Source organism: Acipenser ruthenus, chromosome 12 (assembly GCF_902713425.1).
Source record: "Acipenser ruthenus chromosome 12, fAciRut3.2 maternal haplotype, whole genome shotgun sequence".
NCBI classification, from domain to species: Eukaryota; Metazoa; Chordata; class Actinopteri; order Acipenseriformes; family Acipenseridae; genus Acipenser; species Acipenser ruthenus.
The window spans coordinates 15,415,989-15,426,400 of record NC_081200.1 but is presented as its reverse complement, the minus strand read 5'-3'; the positions used below and the strand labels follow the sequence as shown (position 1 = coordinate 15,426,400).

Sequence of the window (10,412 nt, the reverse complement as noted above, 5' to 3'; positions counted from 1 at the left end):
AATGTATAATAAAATGTCAGTAGGCACTGTCAGTATCACATCCGCTGAAAAAATAATAATGAGAGAGAGATGCGTCCCATTTTGAAATTTTGCCCTGGTAAAATTGTTACATATATAATTTGCCGACTACCATTTCATGGTTAGCACCATCTCAAAAGGCTGGACTACTAAAGTGTACTGATTCTGATCAGCATAAAAAGGTGCAATATATTCAATAAACGGTATACTCCTTTAAAATATTGATTATGATTCTCGCTAACTATTTATGTGCCTATTTATTTTTTGTATACATGTTTTACTTGTAAAGTTAGACTTAACACATCTTTGCACCTTTTAAATAATGTGCGTGTATTAACCCAGATTATCTAACAGTTCAGTAGTAATGTAACCTTAACTTCTGACATGCTGTACATATGTTTTGTAGGTAGAGCAACGTTCAAAGAAGGCACTTCTTACAGACTGGGGGCTTGCTAATGATCGAGATTCAGTGTCTCTAAGACTTGGAAGCAGAACTGTTGCACAGGTAGCAGGTCCTCAGGGTGGAACAGCCCTGTACATGGCGCCTGAATGCATGATCAACTTCATGCAGCCAAGCGTGAAATCTGATGTGTGGTCTTTGGGTGCAACGTTCCTAGACCTCTTTACTGGCTGTTATCCGTGGAATATAAACAACTGCAGAGAGCTTAGTAGGCTGCTTTTGACAGAGGCCGTGCCCCATGGCCTATCTAGCCTTAACTCTGCCCAGAAAACAATTGTTTGCCCCTGTCTGAACTACAGTTCTGATCTTCGACCTCCTGTTTCTGAGGTTGTTCAAATCTTTAAGAGTTTAGACATCATCAATTTAGAGCAACGTTATGGTTTTAAGTGGCAATTTGATAAAGGTCCCTTTACATTCTGCACTACCTATGAAAACAATGGTAACTTACTTTTAGTGGGGTTTTTTTTGTTCATGCTCTCCACTACATAGTTCTTGTCAGAATGTTAACAATGAAGGTTAAAGTTGCAGGTGTGTTACTTAAACAGCTGTAGCAACATGTGGGGAGTGATAACTCTGTTTTTTAAAAACCCTGATACTTTTTTTTTTTAATCTAGATAATCAAGATAATGAAAAATTTTTTTTTTTAAACATTAAGGATTCTTGAGTTGTTTAGGAAATTTGTTTTTTGAATAAAACTTTTGCAAATATTTTGAACAGAATTTGAAATGCATATGGAATATTTAATCAAGCTGTATTTTGTTCTGGAAGTATTTACTTACATCCAACAAAATTGTAGAACACGGAATACAAGTTATCTTATACAAAAATAAATGAATCTGTTGAACAAGGGAAGTGACTTGTGATGTTTTCTTTATTTACTAGAAATAGTGGGAGCTCACAATCTCGGAGGACATTCAATTATACAGCTGCCGGTCTTACACAGTTGTCTTAAAGCACCTTTCAAAGTCAATACAGAGCAAAAAAGTTGTAGTTTGTGCAGTAGAGAAAAGTGAACCATTTATGGAACAAATGGTCTGTTCACAAACTTAATTTAAAAAAAAAAAAAGTCAGGTATGAATGGCTTACATTAGCTGGACATCAATTCCATCCCTCCAGGGCAAGTCTGTCATAGCATGCACATGCTTCAGAAAATGTTAATGGAGCTGGTCTATAAGTTTTCTACAGCCAACACTATTCTTGTGCTCAACAACATATAAGAAGCTGTGGCTTCAAGTGCAGCAGTGTGGAGTAGTGGTTAGGGCTCTGGACTCTTGACTGGAGGGTCGTGGGTTCAATCCCCGGTGGGGATACTGCTGCTGTACCCTTGAGCAAGGTACTTTACCCAGATTGCTCCAGTAAAAACCCAGCTGTATAAATGGGTAATTGTATGTAAAAATAATGTGATATCTTGTAACAATTGTAAGTCGCCCTGGATAAGGGCGTCAGCTAAGAAATAAATAATAATAATAATAATAATAATAACTGTTGAACGCCCACGGTAGTTTGCTTGCTCAAGCACTGACTCACAAATCTGCCTAAATGCAGCATTTGCAACAGACAATGGCTCTTCTTCAGTGCATGTGAATCGATCAGCATACGTGAGAAGGTCATCATCAACAGAACACAGCATGTTTGTTGTGCCTAGAGAAAAAAAACAATGTGAATGGCATTTAATGGTAGTGTTCCCAATTTCCAAATAATAAAGTTAATGGTAATCTGCAGTAAACACAAACAATCACTTTCTAAAGTAAATTGAAGCATTCTTGTTTCCTGCTTATGTTCAAATAACAAACAATCTAGTTAATGACAATGCACTTGCTAGTTACCACTAAACAAATCAATAGTATTATATCATTTTTAAGACAGTTCTAACTTCAACCACAGATTGTTTCTTATTACAACCATAACAATTAATTCAATGTTAAATTATATTCTTTGTTTAAAACTACAACAATATTTACTACGGTATATAGAATGCATCTAAAAAGTACCTGTGGGTGGTGCAATGTACAAGACCTCTGGTTTCCCAAAGGGACTTGCAGCATTATTCCATTTCCTGATTTTGTGTCTGTTCCATTCCTTTTGTTCTACAGTCAGTTCATTTTGGATCAGAGAAAGGTAGGAAAACTGCAAGCAATGGCTGTTAAAGATAGTTATTAATAAAATACACTTTAAAATGGCTTCACATACCATTACCTATATATATATATGTCAATATCCCTAAATTGGTCATGGAAAGATCAAAAAGTTGGTTGCGGTCACGATATATTTATTTTTTTGTCAACGTTCAGTGTGAGGCATTTAAACATTACATTTGTAACTTTGAAAATAAGGCAAGAATATTAAACAAAGAAAATACTTGCATATGAATTGGATTTTGCAGATCAAGTATCTCAGACAGCACCATGGCCTATTTAAGAAAATAAAGTGCCATAAAACTTGTTGATAATATTAATAGTAATAACAATAAATCTGATTTTGCAGTTATGCAAAGACAGTAATATCCTGTTCTTACTAAAAAAAAAATGGGGGTGGGGGGGATAGGACAGCTGGTAATGTATGTGTGACAAGGAAATGACCGAGGTTGAAGCTCAGAGACAGTTTAAAGTTCAAAATAAAGTTTAATTAACAAAAATACAAAATAAATCAGCACAAGGGCCAGACAAAAAAGGTTTTAAACACAAAATAATAAACACAAAACAAAACTTACAAATAAGGCTTCCAGGCTGTGTTGCCTTCACTGGTTTGCAAAAAAACTAACACAGCACACGCAAAAACCACTCTACGCCTTCTAGAACTCTCTCTCCTAAATGGGAGGCTGAGGCCTCCTTTTATGCCAGGTGGCTGGGTCCTTAATTGAATAATTAATTAGTCGATTGCTCTCACCTGACGCAATCAATCTGGGCAGGGAGGAGAATTTAACTCCTTCCCTGCCAGTATTTCTAAGGGCAGAGCCCTGCTCTGCCACAGTATGACTAATGCATTAAAACAACTAGTAAAATAACAAAATATACTCTTACAAGTACCATGTATTAGGGCCCTTGAATAAAACATGGTATAATACATTATACAATTGAAATGTGTACCTCAAAATAGTTCTGCCATTTGTTTATCCAGGACTTTAAGGCACCATTGAAGCACTCAGCCCTCTGTATGAAAAGGTTTAACACTATTAGGGCCGCCCCCATGTTATTGAACACGCCGATGGGTTCATGTTTGAAGCCTTTTTACTCAGGCATTGTAAAAGATAACCCTACATGCTGTGTATCTATAGAAAGACGAGGTTGGGGTCTTTCAAATGCCGCTCTCTAAGCTTTCCTGTGAGCGTGCCTTCATTACAGCTCTTTAAAATGCATAATTTGTTTACAATTTATACAGTTGGACAACCTGTACCTGTATTTGATCTAGTCAATAGTGAATGTGAAAAAAAAAATTACAAAATTATGACTTTGAAGCAACATGTTGCTAACAAAAACATTTCTATCTTAATTGCATTTTTTGCATCTTTTTAATTGTATTTTCCCTTCTCTTTGTAATTTTTTTTCTTACATTTTTATTCTCAAAAAAAAAAAAAAACTTGCCTAATTATGAACAGACTTTCCAAATCGAAAGCTGTTTGTACCTGATAATGAATCTTCATGTCGGTATCTAAATGACATCTGCATGAGTGCCACTGTGGTGTTCTCCTGCCCTCTGTCTGCTCTCATGAGCCTGGGGCAACCTTCAAAACAAGTTAAAGCATTTTAAAAGTTATATAAGAAAGGTATTGCTAAGAACTACAATGTTGGACATTTTTAACCCTTATGCTGTATGTTACGCCTTTCAATATTTTTTTCCTTTAAATCAAAATAATTTATATTTTTAACATGTTATTTTGGTGTTTGTTTCTTTTATCATACACTTTTTCATAATTAATGAAAGAACAGCCACACAAATAAGATTACATTTATCTGTGATCAGCAAATGAGCTTATTGTCTGTCTTTTATGAAGCTATTAGGCCTTAATGTAATACAAACCATTTAACGCTGAAACTGCATCCAGCAAATATCTTGCAATAAAGTTCTGTTTACGGTTTGAGGTTCCTGCTTTAATTCAGATCAAATACCAAGAAAACCTATTTGTATAAAGAGTTAAAAAACATAAGTTACATAAAGATAGATGTTGTGTTGTAGACCATCAAGACACGTTGGTAAAGTATAACTGATTTATTCAACAAGTCGATGACACTCGCGGTACCAGCTCTTACTCTGTACTGCGGCTATCTTTTTCCACTTTTCCCCTACATCCCCTGCTTATATCACTACAGCACAAGCCTAGTCACAGCGACATCTATTGACGCTTTTAAGGTAGAACACCACATATTCCCCTTTTTTTTAAAACAATAAAAGCATTACTCGTTTCACAGCAGAAATATGAAGCAAACCAAATTATATCACGTTGGCATTACATAATTTGTAAATAAGTAAACAAGTAATTACCAATCAAGTATTTTTTTATATTATATAGTCTTCAGTCCATGCAGGCTTGTGTGATTCTGGCAGCACGTATGCCAGGCGCAATCTCAACTGGTGTCTCTCGCACAGGCGATGGTAAGGTAAAAGCATCTGTAACAGGGAGGTGATCTGCTATGTCTCTGTTTCTCTCTTGACAAGCAGGTGGCATTCCAAATTCGTCCACCCGACAGTTTGTAGGTGTACGGTCCCTTTTTCTCAACGATCTTGAGAGGCGCTGTAAACTTTGAATCTCCTTTATGCAGAATTCCAGGTTTTCTAACTCTTACAAACGATCCACATTCAAAGGTTCTGTCCTTGGCTCCTCTGCATTTGTCTGTGTACTCTTTATATTTTTGCTGTTTCTGTTGGACAGTATTTGCTATATCCAGCGAAGACGGTGCGTTAGACTTCTGTATTTGTAAACCGGCAATATGTATCTTTGTATGCATTTCTCTCCCATGCAGTAGTTCAGCAGGCGATCTCTGTGTTGTGGCATGGCGAGTAGCTCTGTAGTTTTGCAGGAACGCTATAGTGAACGTTTTCCAAGCTTTACCTTCTAACTTAGCTGTGTGAATACTCTCTTTCAGACTTCTGTTGAAGCGTTCGATCTCCCCGTTCGCTCGAGGATAGTAAACTGAAGACTTTCTGTGTGTGATATTTCTCTCTTGTAGGAAAGTTTCAAATTCCAGTGAAGTGAATTGTGATCCGTTGTCGGATACGAGTTCCCTCGGGTTTCCTTCTCTGCTGAAGACAGTAGACAAGAATGTAATCGCTGTAGCAGAAGTGATTTGTGAAGTAAAAGCAACTTCTGGCCATTTGCTGTAGTTGTCGATCAAAGTAATGGCAAAACAACAGTCCAGTGGAGCACCTTCAAATGGTCCTACAATGTCGATAGCCAGTTTATCCCACGCTGAATTAGGGAAGGGCACTGGTTGTAATGGCGGCACATGTGTCACCGCTGTCTTGTCATGTAACTGGCAAGTAACACAGGATTTGATAGCTGCTTCGACTTGAGCATCCATCCCGGGCCACCAGTACAGGTCACGCAGTCTTTGTTTCGTCCCGACAATCCCCTGGTGGGTATCGTGCACAAGGTGAATAAGTTTAGGTTGCAGTTCAGCTGGAACAATAAGACGGTGAGTACCGCGAATCACACATCCAGATTGCAAAGACAGTTCAGTTTGAATTCTGAAGTATGGCAGTAAAGCAGAATCTAAACATTTGGCATTCTTTGGCCATCTGGTAGTCAACCACTCACGCAGTTGTGTTTGTATTGGACAGGCAAAACAAGCCACTTTGAACTGCTCCTCTGTAATTGCAGCAAGCGTACCTGTAGTAAGTGCAACGACTTCTACGTCATCCTCTGTCGAAACATCCGTTGCGGGTAAGGGCATGCGAGACAAGAAATCAGCTGTCACGTTTTCAACTCCTGGTTTGTACTCTATATCATAAGTAAATGACAGTAGTCTCGCTGACCATCTGGCGATGCGCAAACCTGCTCCTCTTAGTCCTTTTGTTGTGAGCAGTGTTGTCAATGGACTGTGGTCCGTGCATAGTGTAAACTTTCTTCCCCAAAGATAAGTTCTCCATTTCTCAGCTGCCCACACGCAAGTGCTTCTTTTTCGACGGTAGAATACTTGCGCTCCGTTTCAGTAAGTGTACGTGAAGCAAATGCAACCGTCTTTTCAATGTTGTCAGTGTGGTATTGGGTAAGTACAGCTCCCAGTCCATAGTCTGAGGCATCAGTAGTTAAAACAGTAGGTAGTTCAAGGTTAAACAAGGTAAGTGCTGGGCTATTTACGATCAGGTTTTTCACAGTGTCGAAACTGTGTTGAGCAGCAGCTGAGCAGGAGAGGCTTGAGGTTCCCCGTAGCAGTGCTCTCAGAGGTTCCACTACTGAAGCATAGTTTGGTATAAACTTTGCATTCCAGGAGGTAAGTCCCAAGAACAAACGTAGAGTGTGCATGTCTTCAGGCGGGGGTGCCTGTGTAACAGCAACGACATGTTCTGGATCAGGTTTCAGTCCCATCCGTGAAATGACATGTCCCAGGAAAGACAGTTCTGTTTGTCTGAAGTGACATTTCGCAAAGTTCAGTTTCAGCCCTGCCTTGTTGATGCGATGAAGTACGGCTTGTAGGTGTTTTTCGTGTGCTTCTGGGGTATCTCCGAACACAATGACGTCATCTAGATAGCATCATCTAGATAGGCTGGTTGTTTAGAATGGTTGACATCATTCTTTGAAAACAGCTGGGTGCTGATGCAAGTCCGTATGGCACACGTTTAAAACGGAACAGTCCATCATGAGTAATAAATGCCCTGAGGTCCCTGCTGTCCTCGTGTAGCATCACTTGGTGGTACGCACTTAATAAATCCAATGTAGAAAACATCCTTGCTCCGTGAAGTTCGGCAAACACTTCTTCCATGTGTGGAGGTGGATGGCTGTCAATCACCACTGCTTTATTGGGCTCTCTTAAATCCACGCATAAGCGAATACCTCCGGTCTTCTTCATCATTACCACAATCGGTGAAACCCATTCAGAGGATTCAATGTGTTCAATCACATCATTCTCTACCAGCTTTTTAAGTTCCCGTGAGACTATTTCTCACTGAGAACGGTAGGCGTCGCAATTTCTGCTGTATTGGTGTCACATTAGGCCGAATTTTAATTTTATGTATAAATCCCTTAGCACAGCCCAATGTGTCCTTTGTATTGTCGTTTGCAATTGCTGAAACTGGCGTCTGCGTGGCAGTAATACATGGTGTAGCCTAGTTAAAGTGCGACCTTCGATCACTTGCATTTTTAATGCTGCAAACAAGTCTCTACCTAGGATAGGCGAGCTGCTATGCACAATGTAGAATTCAGCAAATACGCAGCATTTGTCAAAAGTCACAAGCAACCAAGCACAGGTATTTGGTTCCTCAAGTAACTCACAAGACGTAGTTTCGGTTCAGTAAGTGGTACATTTCTGAAGTATAGCAAGTAGGTAGATTCGGGCAGTATGGAGACTGCTGAGCCAGTGTCCAACATTAATTCAATAGCCTGTGGCTGTACTCCCGATGTAACAGAAACATTAACTGTACACATTATTTTATCAACGATGCATTCGTAATTATTATTGTCCACGCTCAAAACAGTAACGTCAGGCACAGACACTTCATGTGCTTGTTTGTGCTGAGCACTCCGACATACCTTAGCAAAATGTCCTTTCTTTTTGCAGTCGTTGCATTGAGCATCTTTTGCTGGGCATCCGGTGTAGTTTGCAGTGTGCTGTGGGTGTGCGTTGCTTTTGTAGTGCTTCTGGTAGTGTCTTGGGTTTTCCCGCGTCTGCACATGGTGTACGGCTTGCACAGCAGTTGCAGTACCTTGGCCCATAGTTTTGGCTTCTGCCACGGCTGACTCGATCTGGGAGGCTAACGTTATGGCCTTCTGTAATGTCAGGTCTGATTCCAGCAGCAAGCGTTCCCTGATGCGAGTAGAAGTAGTTTTCTCCACAAGCTGATCTCGGATCATTTCATCCGCCATGTCCCCAAATTCACATCTTACAATTAACTCCTGTAAAGAAGCAATGTACTGTTCTGTTGATTCGCCCTGTTTCTGTCCACGCTGGCGAAATTTGTAGCGTTCTGCTACCACATTTATTTTAGGCACAAAAAAATTATTTAATGCCGTAAGAGCAGTATCGTAACTATCATCCGCCAAAGGAAGGGTGTAGAATATACGCTGGCCTTCTGCACCGAGGCAGTGTATTAGTAGAGCACATTTTCGGGCCTCCGAAAGGTCCCCATCAGCAATTGCCAGGACGTAGTTTTCGAATCCTTTAATTCATGCCGTAAAAGAAATCGTAAGCTCACCCGGACTTTGAAGAAAGGCAGTAGGTGGATTCAGGGTAAGAAGAGCCATCCTCGTCGCCAATATGTTGTGTTGTAGACCATCAAGACATGCTGGTAAAGTATAACTGATTTATTCAACAAGTCGATGACACTTGCGGTACCAGCTCTTACTCTGTACTGTGTATATCTTTTTCTGCTTTTCCCCAACATCCCCTGCTTATATCACTACAGCACAAACCTAGTCACAGCGACATCTATTGACGCTTTTAAGGTAGAACACCACAATAGATTGATAGATTATAGACAGATGCATGGATGGATACATACAAAAGATTTTTATCAAAGATTTAAAAAATATAAGTGGTTACATTAATGTTTAAATAAAGGTAGAGATAGAAAATCATATAGAGACAACAAAATGAAAAGTTATTTTACAGCATGCGTTTTAAAGCTGATTTTGTTGTACTCATTGTCAAAGCACTTCTGTCTTTGATCTACATGTATATTTATTATTTTCACATACCCATCAATGCAAATGTGAATCCAAATTCCATAAAACCTTAGTTTATCATTTCCTGCAACATGAATACAAAAAAAATTGATTCAATGTTCTTTTAGCTTCTTTGTTATATACCCTACTTATAATATGATACTCAGTACTTACCATCTATATGCCAGTTGTCATTGGGTCCGTGACTAAAGTAATTCCTCCTTTCTATTCTTTTTCTCCCTGCACGACGTCTCACAAGACCGCTACCGTCCAGCTCTCTCATGAATTCATGGACATCATCTCTATAAAAATAAGGTTATTTATATACATTATACAGTGCCCTAACTAAATATTAGAGACTACGACATATTAGAGAATACCCCTAACAGCTGTAATTGCAGCTGGAGGTAGTCCTACCCGCTATTACGGGTATTCTCTAATATTTCGTACCATCAAATATTTTGTTAGGGCAATGTACGTGTGTTTCATAATGTTTGCTTCATTCTTCATTAATATATCTAAAGCAAAGAAATCAAACTCTTTTGAGACATAATTGAATAAGTACCATTATGTGTAAAAAAAACAAACTAAGAAAAATACCTTATGAAACAAAGGTGTCAAAAGGAAAAATAACAAAAAGATCCCAACGTAAGTATTTATCAGAGAGCTATCTATTAATGTACAGAAAATACCTGTAGCAAGGCCGGAGACCCTTTCCGTCCCTTATTCTCCTGTGCATTGCTTGAATACCTTTGGCTGGTGACCAATGTTTAAGTTCATTCTGGAATATAGAGTGAAATTACATTATATATCATCATCATCATCATCTTCAGCCTTTTTCAAGCCACTGCTGGATGAAGGCCTCCCCAAGATTCACACTATATATATATATATATATATATATATATATATATATATATATATATATATATACACACACACACACACACACACACACACACACAATTAAAATAATTGGTCTTGTAAATCACAGTTTAAAGGTTGTTTTTATTACAAAGGGATAGCTAGGAAATCTAATGAATACCTCTATAGCCTGACGTATTGCATGCAGTGGTCTGTGATCACTTCTTCGCCTCAATCCCAGTGCTTTAAGAATTC

General features: G+C 38.8%; 1 long non-coding RNA gene across 1 annotated transcript; it reads right to left on the bottom strand.

The window, feature by feature from the left end:
* Nucleotides 1–1,342: 1,342 nt before the first annotated feature.
* Nucleotides 1,343–9,529, bottom strand: LOC131739987 (uncharacterized). Its single transcript, XR_009330618.1, has 4 exons — nucleotides 9,468–9,529; nucleotides 4,101–4,199; nucleotides 2,470–2,618; nucleotides 1,343–2,119 (listed from the first exon to the last, which is right to left on the bottom strand). It is a non-coding gene; the product is annotated as an uncharacterized LOC131739987 (long non-coding RNA).
* Nucleotides 9,530–10,412: the final 883 nt, after the last annotated feature.